This window comes from Pseudophryne corroboree, chromosome 2 (assembly GCF_028390025.1).
Source record: "Pseudophryne corroboree isolate aPseCor3 chromosome 2, aPseCor3.hap2, whole genome shotgun sequence".
Lineage (NCBI taxonomy): Eukaryota > Metazoa > Chordata > Amphibia > Anura > Myobatrachidae > Pseudophryne > Pseudophryne corroboree.
In genome coordinates, this window is record NC_086445.1 from 393,362,945 (window position 1) to 393,386,092 (window position 23,148).

Here is a 23,148-nt window from a genome sequence, read left to right on the forward strand (position 1 = left end):
GCAGTTCTTGCCCATGATAAGAAGAAGGCCATTGTCATGCCTAGGCAATGGACCAAAAAATCAACCTCTTACAGTATGTGTGGAATTATTTTTACCCAATCCTGACAGCAATTGTCAAGCCATCTGTAATTACATATTTACATAGTTAGTGAGGTTGAAAAGCGGCAAAATGCCCATCGGGTTCAACCTGTATTCTGTGTTAAGCTGTAGATATTATAATGCACCTGCTGAAGCAATGGTTTAGTACCAATTGACAACTATGGTTCTTACCACTCCCAGATATTTAATGTCAATATGTTAAATGCTATAGCCCTGGATACTTTTTCCAGTTAGAAATTTGTCCAATCCATTTTTAAATGCATTTACAGAATCCTCCATTATTACCCTCTGAAGCAGGGAGTTCCAAATCTTTAGTGTCCTTACCGTGAAGAACCCTTTCCTATGTTGTGTATGGAATTGTCTCTCCTTTAGCCTCAGCAAGTATCCACATGTCCTATTCAGAGTTCTTTTAATAAACAAATCCCCTGCTAACTCCTTGTAATGATCCTTTACATATTTGAAGATATTAATAATGTCTTCTCTTAGACGCCTCTTTTCTAGAGTATACATATTTAACCTAGTAAGCCTTTCCCCGTACTCCAGTGTCTCTAACTCTTTAATCAATTTAGTAGCTCACCTTTGAACTCTTTCTAGTTCCCTAATATCTTTTTTTTATAATATGGTGCCCAAAATTTAACATAATATTCCAGGATGATTTGTACAGCGGCAGGATTACATCCTCGTCCCTTGTCTCAATGCCCCGTTTTATGCATGCAAGCACTTTAGTTGCCTTCTTTGCTGCATTTTGACATTGTGTACTGTTATTAAGCCTATTATGTATGAGCACCCCCAAATCTTTTTTCTCCACAGTTACCCCTATATTTTCCCCATTTAGAGTGTAGAATGCAAGTGTGCTTTGTGTCCCAAAATGCATAACTTTGCATTTTTCTATATTGAACTTAATTCTCGATTTAGACGCCCAGGTTTCAAGTTTAAATAAGTCATTTTGTAGAGACTCCTCATCGCTTTCTGAATTAATTACCTTAGACAGTTTAGTATCATCTGCAAAGATTGACACTGTGCTTTCCAGGCCTATTCCTAGATCATTGATAAATATATTAAACAGTAGTGGGCCAAGTACGGACCTTACTGGTGCTGAGCTGGAGAACATCCCATTGACCACTACTCATTGTACTCTGTTATCCAGCCAATTACTTATCCATGTACAAATAGTATATCCTAGGCCAGGTTCCCTTAATTTGATGATCAGTCTCCTGTGAGGCACTGTATCGAAGGCTTTTGCAAAATCTAAATAGACCACATCCACTGCTTTTCCCTGGTCAAGATTCTAGCTCACTTCCTCGTAGAAGTGAATTAAGTTAGTTTGCCATGATCTGTCCCTTACAAACCCATGCTGACTTTTGCTAACAATCTTAGTAGCCTGCAGATAATCCCCTATGCTATCCCTCAAAATTCCTTCCAATATTTTACCCACTAGAGGTTAAACTAACTGGTCTATAGTTACCAGGATTATCTTTCGTTCCCTTTTTAAATAAGGGCACTACCTCAGCTATGCCCCATTCCTTTGGTACCATGCCTGATCTAATTGAACTATAGAAAATCAAATATAGGGGTTTTGCTAGCTGTGACCTACAGTAAGCTCCATAATAACCCTAGGATGAAAGCCATCATGGCCTGGTGATTTATTAATCTTTATTTTGCTTAGTCTCTCCAGGACTACTTCCTCACTTAAAAAAGTATCAAGCCAAGAGTCATTATATTCACTATCGTTATGCACTACTCTCACCGTTTGATCCTCCCTGGTGAATACTGAGGGGGGAAAATTGTTCATTATTTCCGCTTTTATTTTGTCATCGTTTATCAAAGCTCCCAGTTCATCTTTTAATGGGCCTACGTTCTCCTTCTTTAACCTTTTACTGTTTATGCACTAATAAAACTTTTTAGGATTGGTTTTACTCTCTATAGCGATTTGCTTTTCATTTACAATTTTAGCTGCTCTTATTACTTTTTTGCATCTTTTATTGCATTCCTTGTAATACTGGAATGACTCCTCCCCTCCATTAGATATAAATGTTTTGAAAGCACACCTCTTTTTAGCAATTGCTTCTTTGACCTCCTTAATAAGCCACATTGGTTTGTGTTTAGTACTCCTGTATTTACTGCTCATGGGAATGAATTTGTGAATATTGTTATCAAGCAACCTGTTTAAAGCATCCCACATTTCCGTTGTGTCTTTACCATGAAACAAAACTTCCCAGTCAATGTCGTTTAGTGCCCATCTTAGCATATTGAAGTTAGATTTTCTAAATTTAAATGTTTTGGTTGATCCCTTATAGCTATGTTTCAAGGAAACTGGTGTTGAATGTGATCATATAGCGATCACTGTTTCCCAACTTTAGTGTTTGATATAATGTCCACATTATTGGTAATAACTATGGGGGTCATTCCGAGTTGTTCGCTCGGTAAATTTCTTCGCATCGCAGCGATTTTCCGCTTAGTGCGCATGCGCAATGTCCGCACTGCGACTGTGCCAAGTAAATTTGCTATGCAGTTAGGAATTTTACTCACGTTTTTTTCCTCGTTCTGGTGATCGTAATGTGATTGACAGGAAGTGGGTGTTTCTGGGCGGAAACTGGCCGTTTTATGGGTGTGTGTGAAAAAACGCTACCGTTTCTGGGAAAAATGCGGGAGTGGCTGGAGAAACGGAGGAGTGTCTGGGCGAATGCTGGGTGTGTTTGTGACGTCAAACCAGGAACGACAAGCACTGAACTGATCGCAGATGCCGAGTAAGTCTCGAGTTACTCAGAAACTGCACAGAGATGTCTTATCGCAATATTGCGAATCTTTCGTTCGCAATTTTGATAGGCTAAGATTCACTCCCAGTAGGCGGCGGCTTAGCGTGTGCAAAGCCGCTAAAAGCAGCTTGCGAGCGAACAACTCGGAATGACCACCTAGGTCCAGAATAGTTTTAACTCTAGTTGGGTCCTCGACTAATTGAGTCAAGTATTGATCCTTTAATGCAGAGGTTCTCAAACTCGGTCCTCGGGGGCACACACAGTGCATGTTTTCCAGGTAACCCAGCAGGTGCACAGGTGTATTAATTACTCACTGACACATTTTGAAAGGTCCACAGGTGGAGCTAATTATTTCACTTGCGATTCTGTGAGGAGACCTGCAAAACATGCACTGTGTGTGCCCCCCGAGGACCGAGTTTGAGAACCTCTGCTTTAATGTATTTAAGAATCTGCTACTCCTAGTTTTTACACATGAATCGTTACTCCAATTTATATCAGAATAGTTAAAATCCCCTAACACTAGGATGTCCCCCATTCCCGCAGCTTTTTCAGTTTGCTGTAAGAGTTGTTTCTCCTCATGTATGCTAATATCCGGTTGCATATAGCACGTATCAATGACTAGTTTCTTTGCTTCAGTGCCCCCACTAGTGATCTTAACCCATAGCGACTCCACATTATCTCCTCATAAATAACATCTATTAAGTCTGGTTTTAGAGATGGTTTAACAAAGAGACATACCCCTCCTCCCCTTATTGTAGCCCTATCCCTCCTGAAAAGAGAATATCCCTCCAAATTCACAGCCCAGTCGTGAGAGTCATCCCACCATGTTTCTGTAATACCTAGAATATCATACTGATACTTTGATACATGCCATTCCAATCCCCCCATTTTACCTGATAGGCTTCTTGCGTTCGCAAGCATACATTTTAGCTTAGTATTTCCCTTGCCCGTTTGTTTTAATGGTATCTTATCTATATTTACAAGTGCCTTTCTAGAATTACCCTCCCCGACTGTTATTCTCCTCCCTCCCTTTCACTCCCATCATACTTAATACAGCCTTCCTCGCTACTATCTCTATTTGACCTACAGTATTAAGACTTTCTAAACCCCCCCTCCCCAATGTTAGTATCTTCCCTTATGCTATGGACATCATTTTCTATAAACCGTATTGTTGAGCCATAATCGTCATTAGGTAATAAATTGGGAATACCTGTGTCAGTAATTCCTGTGTCAATACCCATGCAAATGCCCTTGCCGGCTGATCTTTTGCCCCCCCCCCCCCCACCCCCCCTTCTCCACCCCCTAATTGTTCACTACCCCCAAACTTACTGTTCTCTCTGTTTGACCTGTAGCTTCTAGCTAAACCCTCCCCCCAGGCTCCTAGTTTAAATGCTCCTCCAACCTTCTAACCATCCTGCCCCCCCCCCACACACACACACACCGCAGTCCTCCTCCTCATTCAGGTGCAATCCATTGCGACAAAAAAGATGGCGCCTGAGAAGTCCGCCCAGTGTTCCAAGAACACAAACCCCTCCTTCCTACACCAGTCTCTAAGCCACACATTTACCTCCCTAATCTAATCTCCCTCTGCCTCCCTGGGCTAGCACGTGACACTGGTAATATTTCTGAGAATATTACCCTAGATGTCCTTGCCTTAAGTTTCTTGCCTAATTCCCTATAGTCTTTCTTAAGGACATCTCACCTACCACTAACTTTGTCATTGGGACCAACATGCACCAAGAGAACTGGGTCTTTACCAGCCCCTCCCAACAATCTATCTACCCGATCCATGATATGCCCGTACCCAAGCACCCGGAAGATTACAGACTGTATGGCAATTACGGCCCAATCTGTCTTTTTGATAATAGAATCCCCTACCACCACAATCTGACTAGTTACCTCACTATCTTTTTTCCCGTCTGTACCGGGGGGGACCGCTCCTCTGTATGCTAGCGGGAACAGTCTCCCCTGGTTCAGTTATTTCCTCACTGCCATCCTCAGAATCTTGTCCAATCGGGCAAATTTGTTAGGGTTTGGCAGATCTGAGATGTCCTGTCTCCCCCTCCCTCTCTTCTTCTTCTCCCTTCTAACCGTGACCCAGCTGTCTACGTGATCATCCTCGTCTACCAGTGTTCCCCCCTATAACTCCTCCACCTTTCTATCTAAACTTTGCTCGAGATTGTGAATACTCCCCAGTCGCGTAACGGTCTGCTCTAGATCAGTTACCTGGGCTTCCAAGACAGCCGTTCGCTCCTATCTCGCACAGATGTACCCGCACTCAGACTGTGGTTCCAGGTGCACATACATCATGCACGACACGCACTGAATGAGATCCTCACTCGCGGCCCCACCCATTTTTAATAAGTGCTAACTCCCTGTTACCTTCAGAAAAACAAACAGAGAGAGACACTATACACAGGGATAATATATAAGGGACAATAAAGGACAATAAATAAAGGACAAATAAGGGATAAATTAAGTACAAATTAAGTAAGGACAACATATAAGGGACAATAAATAAATAAATAAAGGACAGATAAAGGATTGTTTAAGTACAAATTAAGTACAATAAAATAAAGTAATGGACAAAGGGAGACAATCAATTATACAACAAAAAAGGAAAAGTTAATACTTATCTGCTCTCTGCTCCTCCGATCAGTGCTCAGATGCTGTGGCTTAGGCTGCGGCTGAGACACATGCACACACACACTCATACTTTGAGCAGCAGCACTCACTCTGTCTTACCCAGCCCTCTGCTCTCACAGACACACACAGACTCTCCTCTTGCTGCTTGCTTTGCTCGTGACTGGCACACACACACACACTCCCCTGCTCCTCTTAATCCCGATTCACCCACTCAATTTCACAAGACCTTGTAGCATTTGTAAAACCATAGTATGTAGAGGTAGGAACATTAACCATCTAGGAACCTCCTCCCTCTTACATAATTTGCAGCAAGCTCATTAAGTGTTTTGCCAACATCAGAAACTTCTGCAAAAAAATGCCAACAAGAATTCCAGCATCAGCAAGCTCCCTTCTCTCAACAAGATCTGAGCCAACATCTTCTTCCTCAATATCCTCACTAATGATTGGAGGTAGTCCTGCATCCAACTTGGTAAGGCTAGGTGACTCCTGCCCTATCCAGGATTCCTCATAAGAATCCTTCAGCACTAGGCCTGCTGCTGCTTCTGCTGCTGCTGCTGTTACTGGGGATGGATCGTTTTCCCAAAAGGGGACCAAGAAGACAAGTATTAAAAATCCTTTGCAAGGGGAAGCAAGTATGATGCTGTCACCCACTTGCATAGCAGATCACTGGTGCCATGACTGCTATGCTAGTATTAGATCTGTGGCCAAAGGGAGTTATTTAGAGATGGACGCAGATCTTGTTTCCTGCAGCAAGATCTGCGTCCCTCTCCTCACATGCTGGGGGCAGCCCAACATGTGTGTGGTGTCGCCTCACGATGTGTCTACAATTTAATTGTGGATGCATCAATTAGAGGCGTGGCAGGTGGTCCGCCGACATATTTTCTATCAGGGCGGCTGCGTGTGACATCACATAGCCACCCTGAAAACGCCTCAAACGCTTGTGACAGGCTCACATTTTTGCCACACACACCTCGCAATGCAGAAATTACACCCTCCAAATGGCCGCTGCTGTCAATCATCTTGCGGCCGCATCTTCTGACCAGTGCGCGTGCGCAGAGGAAATTGACATGGTCGCTACGTACAGATACGCATCTACATCCATCTCTGAATCGGCCCCAACATCCACCATTAATGCAGTGGGTTTTAGACAGTTAAATAAGGTCTTGTGTCCCCGCTACCAAATTCCGCTAATTATGTCGGACTTGTACAGTAGATCAAGTTCTCTTATTGATTAGACAGGATCCAAAGGTTGGCAATATTTTGAAATTGGATCACTACATTTTGGCAACGTGCTTGATTCTAAGTTTAAGTCGACATCTTGTCTTTCTTACCAGTGGGCCCAGATCTTAAGAGATGCAAAGAGCTCCTGGTGAGCACATTGGCTGTTCAGTTGACACATGGCACTACTACGTCTACTCCTTCAGTTTCCTGGGGGATCATCATAGGCCAGCTGGAGTGTCAAGGTTAGCCATCACTGTCATAGGCTGTGCAATGTCATGTTTCTAGGGCGATGCTAGACTGGTATACAGAAAATTTGGTAACCCGGCTAGACTGGCCAGCTCAGAGTTTAGATCTTAACCCCATTGAGAATCGTTGGGATGAATTGGAGCAACGTGTGTGTTTTAGGCCAACTCTATCTTCTTCAGGTTTGCAGTTGGTCACTGTAATTAAGGCGAAATAGCAAAACATACCACCTGCTGTTGTCTAGGAACTTGTGAACAGTTTGCCAAGAAGGGTGTCTGCAGTAATCACTGCACGTGGTGGACCTATAAAGTACTGATGTCAATAAAATCTTGTTGATAAATTTGCTGACCATGTCCAATCACTTTTGTCTACATAGTGTACAAACCGACTTTGCATTACTTAAGTTTCCAGTTTTTTCCAGTTCCAGTGGGAACCTTGTTAGCGATTAGCACAGTTGACTACTTCCTGAAAATGTGGACAAGATGATGTTCATCGAAATGAACTACAAATTCCACAAGGAATTTGTAGTTTATTCAATTCTGTAATGGCGGATTCCAGCGGGATGAATTGACCAACTGTGGTGATATACACACTAATGAGGATGGTAATGACAGTGACATCATGCCACTGTAGTGTTAGCTTAGCTGCCTTAAGCCCGTTAGTAGCTTGTTTTGTGGGGGGGGGGGGGGGGGGGCAAACAAACCAAGTGCTTCAGCCAGAAAAGAGGCAGTCCCTGACGCTGAAGAACTTTGTTAAACTGTATATGTCCTTTTTAATATCCAACATAAGGGTGGACGGGAAGGCCCAAGGACAATTCCATCTTGCACCACTTTTCTGCCACTGCTGTGTGGCAATGTTTCATAGATGTGCTATAAACTGCTGTTTATTTGTGCTGCTGCTCTGTCGCTTAGTCACCAGCCAGCTCGCTGCAGCCTTTGGCCTAAACTGGATGAAAAAAATATTGTGAGTTGTGAGGTCAAAATTGACTGACATGAATGTTATTGAGGTTAAAATACTGTAGGAACAAAAAAAAAGGCACAAATGATGTGATTTTTATAAATTTTTGTAAAAAAATTAAAATACAGATCCAAAACCAAATCCAGTTAGGCGGTTTTGGCAAAACCTAAACCCGACAACGAATTAGAATCAAAACCAGCAAAAATGGGTCGGCGCACACATCTAGTACCAACCAATCAGCTCCTAACTGTAATTTCTGCAGCGCGGTACACTGGTATACCACAGGTTAACATCGGGGTGTGGAGTTGGATCTTGATCCGAGGCACCAGCAGTGCAGGTCACTAACAGGTGGGGCTGCGCTAGGCAGCTCTGAAAAGAGCTTTTTTGGAAGACTTCAAGGGCCGCAGCACATTTTATGTCTTTATGACATGCTGTGCTGCGGCTCCATCACCTCCCTCAGTGGCGCTGCATACTCCCGCGGCCTGGTTCCCGGGTACTTGCAGCAGAGACACGCGGGTTTTCTTCAGGCACAACACCACTGTTACTCTCCAAGATCGCGTGGCTGCACTTGAAGGGGGTAGGTAAGGTAAATCGCGATCCGGTCACGGTCCCAGAAGATGGACCGTGCCGCTGGTGTGGACACTGTCGCACAGGGACCCCACTATATCCACCAGGGCAAGGAGCACAGGTCAGATTTATTCAAATTCATTTGCAAAAGGCCCCACAGTACCCGGTGGTGAAGTCCAGCAGAGGGGATGAGGCGCTGACCTGTAGCCGCTCCCCCAGCTCCGGGCGCCATCTACTGCTGGTGTTCCCACCGTGGGGCTGCATCTCTTTCTCTCTCACTCCCTGAAGAGGAGCACTGGGCACTGTCTCTTCTGTAAATCCGCCTGCATCATCAGCGCTGTGTGTGCATTTACAGACACAAGTATTCTACGTGTCATTTTAAACAGTGTTAGTTAAGAACAAGTGTACTGCTATCTGAATATTTAGTACAAGTATTCTGTGATATACTGTACATCCAGTGTTTACTGTGCATTGTTATATCTGTATACATACATAACTATACGTGATTACTAGTCCATTGCAGTTTTATTGTTATATGTAATAATTCCTGCATTGTACCTGTGACTGAGTGTGCCTATAGCTGCTGTGTGGATTCCACTCTTGTGTATCACATGTTTGCCATCACTATATTTTGTACCCTGGGGAACTAGGTGCGTCAGGGTCTCATATAATATTTAGTGCTACACAGGGTATACTGTTTGTATTTCTCAGTGTTTTTCAGTCACCCCACACCGCTTATATCCTCTGTTTGTGGTCTGTATTTACGGTCACAAAACACAGGGGATTATTTGCTGGTTTCTTTGTATTTGTCTGGCTATATTGTACTATTACGTCCTAAGGCTACATCCCACATGATGTCTGCTACACAGGGTGGGACATCCGCGGATGCTCCTGCAGCATGCAGTGCTGTTGTCACAGATTCACCAGTGGGGGATGTGTTACCTGATGGTTCAGGTGCTGGGGGTCATACATCTTCCAGTCTGTCTGTGGCACCTGTGGTCAGTCAAGACCCACCTTGGGCAGCTTTTTCAAATATGCTGACTACACTTGTAACGCATCTCACGCCCCCTGTGGGGCCTCCTGTGCCATTGCAGCCACATATTGTCCCTGTAGTAAATCCGCCATGGGCGGATACTTTGTCTACCCAGTTACAGCAATTAAATCAGACTTTGTTTAGACAAAAGTCCACCTCACGTCCCTCTGGGGCCAAGGGGTCATCTAAGTGGGCCATTTCTTCCTCACAATCCACTAATAGTTCGGATATTTCTTCCGATGAAGATGGGAAATGTACTGATCCGTCAGATACTGATACAGTTGCTTCTGATGAGGAATCTGCAACCCAGGTTGATGTTCCTGACCTTGTGGAGGCTATCAAGCTGATTCTCCAAATTGATGATGACATTGAGCCTCCTGTTACAGCTAAGAAACCTGATAAGTTTAAACATCAGAAGGTTCTAAAGTAGTTTCACCACATTCTGACCTCTTAATTGACATACATCAGGAATCCTGGTCATCTCCAGGAAAGAAGTTTTCCCTGTCTAAAAAGATGCTATCTCGTTATCCTATCCCTGCGGAGTTGAGCAGCAAGTCGGAAACTCCACCACCGGTGGACTCTCATGTCGCCCGTCTTGTGGTGTCCCTTACTCTGCCTGTCACCACTGTCACCTCACTGAAGGAACCGACAGATAAATGTGTGGAGGGATGCCTGAAGTCTATTTACACTCTTACCAGCTCTGTACATAGACCCACTATGGCTGCTTCTTGGGCGGCAAAAGGAATTGAAGCATGGCTTCAGGCAATTGAGGAGGAGCTACCTCAGAATTTTTCTGACACTGCCAGACAATATCTGTCGTATATTACCACAGCCTCTCACTATATTCAGAAAGTGGTCTCTGATGCAGGGGTCATGGCGGCCAAGGCTTCTGCTATGTTTATCCTGGCTCACTGGATTCTGTGGTTAAGGTCCTGGAAGGTGGACCTGAACTCTAAAAAGACCTTGGAGGTACTCCCTTTCAAGGGAGACATCCTGTTTGGGGAAGATCTGAATAAGATTGTGACTATCTTTGGCGACGGCCAAGACTGCGTTTCTCCCAAGTACTAATCCTTCTGCTCAGAAGGCTAAGAGTACCACTTTTTGCTCCTTTTGACCTCCAAGTAAAGCAAAAGGTCAGGCGTACCTGAGACAGGCTCGCACTTCCAAGAACACTAAGCCCAAATCGAAACAATCCTGGGCCGCCCATCAGCCCGCTTCCAAACAACGCAAGCCTGCTGCATGATGGGGCGGGCCTCCCCCTGGGGGACCCCAGGGTGGGAGGCCAACTTCTGCAGTTCGCCCAGGCCTGGTTAAAGACCACTTCCGATGCCTGGGTACAGGAAATTGTCTCTCACAGGCACGCAATCTCTTTCAAGAGACGTCCCCCTCGCCAGTTCTGTTCAATGGTTATCCCCTCGGATCCGTTGTAAGTGCAAGCTCTACACCTGGTTGTAGAATCCCTCCTGGAAACAGGAGTGGTAGCGGATACTATTCGACCATGTTTCTAGTTCTGAAACCGAATGGGTCTTTGCGGCCTATCCTCAAATAATTGAACAAGTTTGTAAGAGTGTCCAAATTCCATATGGAAACTCTGCACTCGATTGTGCTGGCCATGGAACCCGAGAACTTTATGGTATCCCTGGACATACAGGATGCTTACCTGCACATACCTATTGCCATTTCGCATCAGCAATATCTGCGGTTTGCTATTGGCAACCTTCATTTTCAATACCAGGCTCTGCCATTTGGACTGGCCACGGCACCTCGGATTTTCACCAAGGTAATGGCCATGATAACGGCTTTTCTCCATCGACAGGGAATCAGAATCCTGCCATATCTGGATGACTTGCTGATTCTGGCGAACTCCCAAAAGGTCCTCCTCAGTCAACTGGAGATGTCGGTCAAATTCCTTCAAGCCCACAGGTGGCTCATCAATTGGAAGAAGTCCTCAGTGGTCCCTGCTTGGAGCATGGTGCACCTAGGGGCGCTGTTGGACACACACAGCCAAAGACTGTTCTGTCTCCGGAGGAGGTCCTGAAACTTCAGGACAAGATCAGATGCTTACCCTCTCGCCAAAGAGTGTCGATACACTCGGCGGTGCAAGTACTAGGCCTCATGGTCTCGGCTTGAGTACACTCAATTTCATTCCCACCCTCTGCAGAGGTTAATCCTTTCCAAATGGGATGGTCTGCCTCATCGGATCAGATCTCAAATGATCTCCTGGACTCTGGCGGTTTGTCTGTCACTGAGCTGGTGGCTACAGAACCAACGGTTGAGCAGGTGCCGTCCCTTCTGGATCTCAAACTGGGTCCTCCTGACAACGGATACCAGTCTGTGAGGTTGGGGCACGGTGTTGGAGCAACACTCTCTCCAGGGTCGGTGGACCAGGGAGGAATCTCTCCTCCTGATAAACATTCTGGAATTGCGGGCAGTGTGACTCTGGCCCTGTCTCTGGAACAGAACAGGTCTATTCAAGTACAATCAAACAATGCCACCACGTGGCGTACATAAATCATCAAGGCGGCACTCAAAGCCGCATGGCAATGATGGAAGTGTCAAAAATTCTCCAATGGCCCTAAAACCATCTGCCAGCCATATCGGCAGTGTTCATTCTGGGAGTCCTCAACTGGGAATCGGACTTCCTCAGTCATCAGGACGTGCACGCCGGAGAGTGGAGTCTTCATCCCGAAGTCTTTCAACTCCTAGTGGACAAGTGGGGCCTACTATATGTAGACCTGATGGCATCTTGACACAATCACAAGGTTCCGGTCTTTGGAGCAAGGACAAGGGATCCTCCCAGCAGCGTTCGTGGATGCACTGGCGATTCCATGGAACTTTCAGCTGTCATACGTGTTCCCTCCAGTGTCACTCCTGCCTAGGGTAATACGGAAGTTCAAGCAAGAAGTAGGAATACTACTTCTAGTCACTCCAGTGTGGCCCAGATGGCAGACCTGCAGGGTCTATCGATCGAGCATCCTCTTCTACTTCCTTAACGCCCAGACCTCCTCATTCAGGGCACTTGTGTCTACTCAGACCTGACCAGAGTGGCTTTGATGGCGTGGCTCTTGAAGCGTCACTCCTGGTTATTCCAACTATGCTGAAAGCCTGTAAACCAGCTTTGGCTTGGATTTCTTACAGGGTCTGGAATTCTTACTTCACATGGTTTGCTGCTAAGAATTATGATGCATATACATTCAAAATTTCCAGACTTTTGGCTTTTCTACAACAAGGCCTAGACTTGAGCCTTTGTCTGGCCTCCCTCAAGGTTCATATTTCTGCCTTGTCGGTGTGGTTTCAGAGAAAAATTGTGTCTCTTCCTGACGTTCACACTTTCACTCAGGGTGTTCTACAGATTCAGCCTCCCTATGTCCCTCCTGTGGCTCCATGGGATCTGTCTATCATCTTAAATGCCCTGCAAGAGTCTCCATTTGAACCTCTTGAGTCTGTGGACCTTAAATGCCTTACGCTTAAGGTTGTATTTCTGTTGGCTATTGCCTCTGCTAGGAAGGTGTCGGACATAGGTGCTTTGTCTTGTCGCCCACCCTTTCTGATTTTCACCGTGATCGGGCTGTTCTTCGAACTTGCCCTGGTTATTTGCCTAAGGTGGTATCATCTTTTCACCTCAACCAGGAGATTGTGGTTCCAGCCTTCAACTCTTCTGATCTATCTTCCAAAGAAAAATCTTTGGCTGTGGTACAGGCTCTCCGTGTTTATGTGGAGAGGACTGCCTCCATCAGGAGGTCAGATTCCCTTTTTTGAACTTTTTGGTTTTCACAAACATGGCTGGCCTGCGAATAAGCAGACCTTGGCCAGATGGATTAGAATGGTGATTGCACAAGCTTATGCACAGGCTGGGCTCCCAGCTCCTGCTGCTATCATTCTACTCGGTTGGTTGAACCTTCTTGGGCGGCCCACCATGGCGCGTCCGCTGAACAGTTGTGCAAGGCGGCTACCGGGTCCTCTGTGAACACATTCATCAGGTTCTATGCCTTTGATACTTCTGCCTCCCAATATGCTTCCTTTGGATGCCGGGTTCTTATGCTCACTACAGTGCATCTCCTCCCATGAGGAACTGCTTTAGGACATCCCCTATGTTATTCCCTGTGGAATACCAGTGTACCCCACTGCAGAAAAGGAGATTTATGGTAGACTTACCATTGTTAAATCTCTTTATGCGAGGTACACTGGATTCCACAGGGCGCCCCCTCTGACGCACTTAGTTTATTTGGGTTTGTATGGCATTAGCCACTAGTCCCTTCTCCTGTCGTGAGAATGTGGTTCTATGTGCATAAGATCTACTGTCTCTCTTACCTGCTACTGCATTGGACTGGTTAACAAAACTGAGCTCCAGTGCCTGGAGGCGGGGCTATAGAGGAGGCGGTGCAGTGCATCCTGGGAACATCAAAGCTTTAGCCTGTTGGTGCCCCGGATCAAGATCCAACTCTACACCCTGATGTTATTCCCTGTGGAATCCAGTTTACCTTGCAGAAAGAGATTTAACAATGGTAAGTCTACTATAAATCTACTTTTTTCAAACACAGCCTGTCCTGTAACATGGCAGTTAGAAGCCAATTGATTGGTATTTATCTCTCTCCAGTTTATATTTTTCAAAGTTTTGATAAATGTACCCACCCTATGCACTAAATAGCTGTTTGCTTACTGTATTTGTAAAGTATCTCCACAGGTTAACACTCATTGATACTTGTAAGATAAACATGAATATTTCCACAATATTATAGAAACTTCGATATTAACAGAGGTCTTCTGCAACAGAGACAAGGTTGTTAAAAAGGTTGTTTCAGGAGATTTGTTTTTACCATATTGACAGTGACAAATCCTTCCTCTTGTGCAATTTTGTATTTTTCCAATCCACCTTGGATACCAATATGTTATCCCCTCTAAGGCTCCTAGTTGTTTATTCTGTTGAATATCCCACAGTTATGTTTTCTAGCACAACTCAATAGGAAAACCAGAAGAATATGCAATAACCAGGTTTACCTTACAGAAGATCATCTTAGAAATAGTCAAATTACAGTACTATCTAGTGTTTATTGTGTCTACATTGAAGAGAAATGGTCTAACTGACCATGTTGTGGACACTACCCCAGGCTTTCACTTCAGAGTAGATAAACTCACTCAATCTCTTGGTTGAAAAGGAACGTTAAGTAAGTTTTATACCTGTATATTAAAGTACTTAAGACATTAAATAACTACGTCTTGTGTCACAACAATATATATTATAGTGAAGGCACTAAATTTATATATTTCCTTTTCAAGAAACTCCACCCCATGTCCTGATGAAATCTGGAAATCACATGCTTCCCCACTAGAATATTTCTTGTTAAATCAATTGGTAAATAAATGAACATTAAACACCACGTTTTTCTGTTAGTCCCCATTTACCCATTTCATAGCTTTGTAACTGTGTCTATTCCACAGATTCAAAAGATGCTTTTGTCGTCAACGTCAATTTTGTCTAAAGCTGAGGAAGCATGTAATTTCCATGTTAAATTGAGCCATAAGCCAAATTGATTAGACCTCTTAGGCATGTGTTAAGGGAAAAGGAGATAAACTGAAATTGGTGACAAAAGTATCTTTTGAACCTGTACAGTAGATAAGGAGCTATGAAAGGGGTAATTGGCAGCTAACAAGAAGAATGTGCTATTTAATGTTAATTGGTTTGCCAAATAATTAAACAAGAGAATAATATTCTAGCTATCAGATTGTCACTCAGAGTAATAGTTGAAATAGAACTATAAATTAGTCATCCAACATATTAATGTATTATATATTGTATTCCCTGTGTGAAGACATCTATACACATGCTTAACAACTCTCCCTGAATGTCAGGGAGAGTCCCTGATATAGCATCAATCACCCTGACTCTCTGAAGAATGTAGCAATCTCCCTGATTGCACCTTACCCCCATTATGTCATTGTTATATACTTGGGGTGGGTGGGGGTGGGTGGAATCAGAGATACAGTATATACATTCAAATGGGATAATTTCCATGCATTGGTTTTAAAGCACACTATGAACCCTATGGCTACATGCATTTTCAAATAAGGTTTCTTATGGCCATTTGAGAGCTTATATGCAGATATGTTCTCTTACTTTATTTGCCGGGATGCACGTGAGCTGCAGGTAGCAGGAGCATACGTACGGTCCCAACAGGCTACCCATTAATTTCAGACAATAGACCCACGGGAATGACTGAACATGGCATGCTGCATCAGAACCGCAACAACATGGGACACATCTGTATGTGTTAAACTAATAGAGGCTCATTTATATCTGGATGTAAGTCAGTTTTATGACACACCTCTCAGGCAGTGTACATTCACTTTAATTCCACGCTCATAGGTATTGTTTTCACGATCTCCCTGAAATGCTTTATCAAAAGTAGGCAAGTACAGTATGTCAATACATTTTTATTGTAGCTTTTCCTATTAAAGCATCAAAAGAGATAACACAAGATGTATACAATGTTACAAGCTATAGTATGTGTGAGGATGGTTATTGTTTTCTCCATTGTCATGACAAAAGCCTTGCTTTTGTGTTTCTTAAAGTAAAAATGCAACATTCTATCCCTATGGTGACATCAAGCATATTTCTACAGTAATGATGAAGAAAAGGCGACATCTAAGTGTTGGCAAGGAGGTTCAAGGAAAGGTCTTCTTGGTTTACAGGCTTTGTTATTGTGTTAAGAAGCATATTTCTCCTTTTACTGCAGCTTTGTGTAGGGGAAATAGATGGTGCAATTACTAGCACAGAATATAAGCAATACACATGCTGCTATTGCTCCAGCACTACTGTTTAATGTTTGTACAGTATACAGGCTTTGTTTAAAACTCAACAGAGTATTTTACGATCAGGACAGGCAAATTACCAAGATGCCACATATTGACATATTTAAAATTGTTTACATGATAGCCAAATATTACAGAGACTATGCAAATGTCTCCCAAAGTATGTATGATTCTTGTCCATTTATAGCATACCGTATATCCTAATGTCCAGTATATTCCACTTTAGGCGTGTAGACTTCACAAGTGCTTTTTGTCCCAAGTCACTTTCATCCCAATTGCCTGTTCCCTTATTGCTTATTAACCATGTTATCATTTTACCAAACATAATAACGGATCTATGTTGGCTAAGGCCTGGCTTTGATTGGCATTGTATTATCAGGGGTAAGAAAACATGTGTGAGACAACAGCAAATCCTAAACAGTATAACTATATTTATGTGCCTGGACAGTTTATCTTATTAAGTGCCTTGATAATAAAGGACATAAATGTAAGATTAAATAATATATATGAATACTATTATATCTAAAATACCTAAGATGGGGCATTATGTGTATTATATAGAATTACTTTTTGCTATTCAGTTTTCCTTTCTGGAAAGCTTATATGTATCACTAGTAGAAATTGGTGTAGTGGACTTATTTAAAGGATGAGTTTTTGAATTTTCACATCATAAAATTCAGCAGTAGAACTACAGTAGCTACGTCTACTACATGACAGATTGGTATTATACTGGTTATGAACTATACTTGGAGGTTGAAATGTCAAATGTCGGAAATTACATAATATCAACATTGAGTATATCGACCATGCACATTTCCATTGAACTGGTACTGTAAGTATACCTACAGCGCATCCAGAGACTATTCACTTTTTCCACAATTTTTTATGTTACAGCCTTATTCCAAAATGGAATCAATTAATTTTTGAACTCAAAATTCTACACACAGTACCCCATAATGACAATGTGAAAAATGTTTTTTGGAGTTGTTTGCAAATTTATTAAAAATAGAAAACTTAGAAATCACATGTACATAAGTATTCACAGCCTTAGCTCAATACTTTGTTGATGCACCTTTGGCAGCAATTACAGCCTCAAGGCTTTTTTAAACATGATGCCACAAGCTTGGCACAGATATCTTTGGGCAGATTCGCCCATTCCTTCAATTACAGCCTCAAGTCCCATGGCATAGAATCTATTTAACATATCCCTTGGGCAGTACCACTGAATATGAAGCAGAAGCCTTCTCTGCCTAATGGATAAAGAGGGGGGGAGGGAGTGAGGAAAGAGAGGGGGAGAGTGAGTGAGAGAAGAGAGGGGAAAGAGTAGAGTGAGAGAGTAAAGAAAGAGGGTGGAAAGTGAGTGAGAGAGGAAAGAGGGAAGAGAGAGGGGGGAAAGTAGAAAGGGTAGAAAAAGAGGGTGGAGAGAGAGTGAGTGAGAGGAAAGAGATGGAAGAGAGAGGGGAAAGAGTAGAGAGATGGTAGAGAAAGAGAGGGGAGAGACAGAGGGGGTGAGGAAAAAGAGAGGAGAGGGAGGGGGACAGAGAGTGGTGAGTGATGGAGGGAGAGAGAGGAACGGGTGGGGAGACAGAGAGAGAGTGGGGGAGTGAAGGGAAAAGAGCGGAGGGAAGAGGGGGCGAGAGAAGATTGCCCAGGTGTGAAATATACATTATGGTAAGAACTTACCATTGATAACGTGATTTCTCTTATGTCCACAGGTATCCACAGGATAACATTGGGATATGCCGGAGCGACAGCGGAAATGGCACCAAACGGTCACAAGCTTTCTTGCCTCCCAGGATGCATTGGGGCTTCTCCATATAATCCCGCCCACTGACTCAGTCAAATCAGTTCTTTCCACAGTAATTTAGGCAGGAGCATCAGGTAGAAACCTATTCAGGTAATAAGAACACACATGCACACCCTTCCATGCAAGAGGGAAAAGGTTTAGTGATTGTAAAGATCCTCAAATCAGGTGCGTCAGGGTGGGACCCCTGTGGATACCTGTGGACATAAGAGAAATCACGTTATCAACTGTAAGTTCTTACCATAACATATATTTCTCTGGCTGGGTCCACAGGTTATCCACAGGATAACATTGGGATTCCCAAAGCCAGTTTTAGTGGTGGGGATGCTCCTGATTAGACAGGAGAACCTTTTGCCCGAATTCAGCTTCATGAGAGGCAAAAGTATCCAAGACATAATGTCTAATGAAAGTGTTAATGGAAGACCATGTGGCTGCCTTACAAATCACCATGTTTTGCTGCCCATGAAGGACCTACCTTACATGTAGAGTGAGCAGAGACATTAGCCGAAGTAGGGAGATCAGCACGAGAATAAGCTTCTGAAATTGTCATTTGGAGCCATCTTGCCAGCGTCTGTTTACTAGCAGGCCATCCTCTTCTATGAAATCCGTAGAGGATGAAGAGAGAATCTGTTTTTCTGATGGCACTAGTACGATCTATGTAGATTCTTAACGCTTGGACCACGTCCAGCGACGCTTCTCCCGCAGAAAGTCCCGATACCTGAAAAGCTGGGACTACAATCTCTTCATTTAGGTGAAACTTTGAAAACACTTTCGGAAGATAACCAGATCTAGTTCTGAGAACTGCCTTATCTGGAAAAATACTTAGAAAAGGAGACTACAGGGGGGTACTCACGGAGCGATATTCTAAGCAATCTGACTAGATTGCTTAGAATTTAAGCCTGATCGCTCTGTGAGTACCCCTTACAGCGATAGCGATGCGCAGCCCTGCGCATCGCTATTGCTGCTGCTAGATTGGCCTGCATGCAGGCCAATCTAGCGGGTCGCTCACTTCACCCGCTGGGTGAAGTGAGCGGCCCCTCTGTCTCCCCCCACACGCTCAGCACACATCGCGCTGTGCTGAGCGGCGGGAGATATGTGTGCTGAGCGGGTCGCTCAGCACGCATCTCTCCCACATCGGCCCGTGGGTACTGGGCTTTACACGACAGTGCTCCTAAATCTGACACTCTTCTAGCTGACACCATTGCCAGTAGAAAGAGCACCTTAGCTGTCAACCATTTAAGATCTGCTCTCTCAAGTGGTTCAAACGGAGGTCCCTGAAGGATTTTAAGAACTAGATTCAAATCCCAGGGAGCTGCAGGAGGAACAAACGGAGGTTGAATGTGTACAACTCCCTGAAAGAAAGTATGCACATCCTGTAAGTCAGAAATCTTTCTCTTAAACCATACAGTTAATGCTGACACTTGAACTCTCAAGGAAGCTACTTTCAACCCCTTATCCAATCCTGCTTGAAGAAAATCCCAAATCCTGGATACTTTAAAAGATCTTGGATTCAAACTTTTTTCACTACACCAATTAATATAGGCTTGCCATATTCGATGATAAATACAAGCTGAAGAAGGTTTTCTTGCTCTAAGCATAGTTTGAATTACTTGTTTTGAAAATCCTCTAGCTTCTAGGATAGAGGTCTCCATAGCCACGCCGTCAAAGACAGACGATCCAGATGGCTGTGACAACAAGGACCCTGCATTAGCAGATCTGGACGTTGAGCAGTATTGGTGCTTCCACGGACATCCTTAGTAGATCTGTTTACCAATGCCTTCTGGGCCAAGCTGGAGCTATTAGAATTATGGCTCCCTTTGCTTGCTTTATTATTCTCACTACACTGGATAACAGAGAGATTGGAGGGAACAGATATGCCAGATGAAATTTCCATTTTACTGACAGTGCGTCTACAAAGAACGCTCCGGGATTCTTTGTTCTTGATCCGTACCTCGGAACTTTGTTGTTTAGACGAGACGCCATGAAGTCTATCTCTGGCAGACCCCATCTGTTCACTATAGTCTGAAACACTTCTGGGTGTAATGCCCATTCAGTTTCCTGAATGGTGTGTCGACTGAGAAAATCTGCTTCCCAGTTCAGTACACCTAGAACAAACACTGCTGACAATGCTGGAAGATGGAGTTCTGCCCACCTTAGTATGGGAGTTACTTCCTCCATCAACCTTTTGCTGTGAGTTCCTCCCTGATGATTGAGGTACGCTACTGCTGTTGCATTGTCTGAGCGAATCTGGACTGGTCTTCCTTGCAGACTGTCCTTTGCCTGAACTAGAGCCATATAAATGGCCCTTATTTCCAACAGATTTATAGGCAGGCGACTTTCCCTTATGGTCCATTTTCCCTGGAACCAAAGGCTTTCGAGCACTGCTCCCCAGCCCTGAAGACTGGCATCTGTTGTCAGGACTTGCCATTCTTTTATCCAAAAGGGTCTCCCCTTGTTTAAATGGTCCCTCTGTAGCTACCATGCTAGAGACCTTTTCACATTTACCGGAAACTTTATCGTCTGTTTTTTTATTGTCAGATGATTTCCGTTCCATTTGGACAGAATAAGGTGCTGTAGTGGTCTTGAATGGAATTGTGCATATTTCACCATGTCGAAGGTTGACACCATCAGACCCAACAGTCGCATTGCTGCATGGACTGACATTGTCTGAGTCATAACCTGCACCTCTGCTATCTTTTTCTCTGGTAAGAAAATTCTCTGTAGACCTGAATCCAATATGGCCCCCAAATGAACCATCCGCTGTGACGGATTCAGAGACGACTGTTCCTAGTTTATGAGCCACCGGTGTCTTTGTAGACAAACTACTGTCTGTTGAAGATGGCTCAAAAGTCTGCTAATGTGCTAGGATTAAAAGGTCCTCGAGGTATGGAAATATTCTTATCCCCTGCTTGCGGAGATAAGCTGCCATAACCACCATAATTTTGGTAAACACCCTGGGTGCTGTTGCTAGCCCGAAGGGCAAGGCTTGGAACTGAAAATGTTGCTGGAGGATGGCAAACCTGAGGTAACATTGATGAGACCGTGCTATAGGCACATGTAGATAAGCATCCTGTATATCCAGAGATACCATGTAATCTCCCGGTTCCATAGCCAACACTATAGAGCGTAACGTCTCCATGTGGAACCTTGGAATCCAAATGTATTTGTTTAACATTTTGAGATTGAGAATTGGTCTGAATGACCTATTTGGCTTCTGAATCTAAAATAGATTGGAGTAAAAACCCTGTCCCCTTCGTGATGGGGGTACCGGGACAATCACCCCCTGACTGAAGCAATTTCTGTACTGCTTATTGCAGGGCATTGGCCTTCAACTCTATACGAGATGGGCTGGTGCAAAAAATTATTTGAGGAGGCTGCCTCCTGAATGGGAACCCATAACCGAGAGATACCACCTTCCGCACCCAAGCATCTGTCGTTGACTGTTGCCATATGTGTGCAAAATGAAGGAGTCGGCCCCCAACCCTGGAATCCTCCAGGCGGAGGCTCGTCTCCTCAGGCTGATGGTTTCTGTTCAGGCTTGGAAGCTGGCTTTCTACTAGCCCATTGCTTCCTACCCCTGGCTGATCTATTGAACTGGGGTTGCTTAGACTCCTCTTTAGCTTTTGCCTTGCCATCGAAATGGGCGAAATTTTGAACCCCTAGTCTTAGGGTTATAACTAGCCAGAAATCTGACTTTTTTGGATTCAGCTTCCGATTCTAGAATATCTGACAATTGTTTCACAAACAATATATTACCAATGAAAGGCAATGCTTCCAGAGCTTTCTTGGTTTCTGCATCTGCTTTCCAAGTGCATAGCCAAACTGCTCTACGAGCGGCTACTGTCAAGGCTGATGCTTTAGAAGCAATCGTACCCATATCAATTGCTGCTTCTTCCAAATATTGGGCAGCTTGTCTTAAATGGCCTAGATGATACTCCTGCTCCCTAGAGGCCATTCTCTAGTTCCTCTAGCCATTCTACCATTGCCCTTGCCATCCAGGCTGAAGCCATAGCAGGCCTTACCACTGCTCCTGAAAGAGAAAATATATTTTTCAAGAAGCTATCTACCCTTCTGTCTGTGACATCATTTAGTGAGGTAGATGACAATGGTAAAGCAGATTTATGCACAAGTCGCAGCACATGTGCATCTACTTTAGGAGGAACTTCTCTTTTTGAACAATCCGCAGCTGGAAATGGATAATAAGAATCCAAATTTTTCGGAATCTTATATTTTTTACTGGGCGTCGCCCAGGGTTCTTCCATCATTTCCGTCAGATCCTCTGAAGCTGGGAATTCAGTCTTAACTGTTTTTGTTCGTTTAAACACAGGTGCTTTAGATTTTGACACTGTTTTGGCTGACTCCTCCAAAGAGAGAATAGCCTTCATAGCATCAATAAGTTCAGCTACATCCTCTGAGCTGAAACTCTGCGACTGATCATCATACGGAGTATTTGAATATACTGTATCATCATCTGTTGTATCATCTCGTGTAGTCTGTAACATAGACGTATCTTCTTTAGTCTTACCTGTACCCTGGTTAATAGCCTGGTTACTTGTAGAGGCTACTGGAACCAAACCATAGGGAGGGAGCTTCATGTATAGGTTAATAGTGTAACCTATTCCCTGGGGTGGAGCTGCAGGAGTTAATCTGTCTGCTATTGAAGACAAAGTCTGCGCAAACATACTCCATGGTGGCTCTACTGGTTGTTGAACCAATTCCTGTTTTTTACTTTGCTGAAAAGCAAAACAGGTTGCACATAACCCCTCATAAGTGACCAACTGGCCTATTCCAATTAACCCTGTTTTACAAGATAAACATGTTAAGGATGTAGGAGTGCCTGATAAATTCTCCTCGTCACTTTTGCCGCTCACACACATGGTAATAATCTGTTTTTATGACTACACAATTTGTGACTGAAATCACCTATATATAGAAGTGAGATCAATCTGACCACAATCGTGCACCTGAATTGAGGTTCAGAACAGAACTGACAACATATAAAATTCAGCACA

The 23,148-nt window shown here is 43.8% G+C and overlaps 1 long non-coding RNA gene across 1 annotated transcript in view; it reads right to left on the reverse strand.

Moving 5' to 3' along the window:
* Nucleotides 1-7,713: 7,713 nt before the first annotated feature.
* The window catches only part of LOC135050825 (uncharacterized), a 133,188-nt gene continuing 117,753 nt past the window's right edge, over nt 7,714-23,148 (reverse strand). The window contains exon 4 of the long non-coding RNA XR_010241855.1: nt 7,714-7,910. This is a non-coding gene — a long non-coding RNA (uncharacterized LOC135050825). The remainder of the gene's footprint in view (nt 7,911-23,148) is intronic.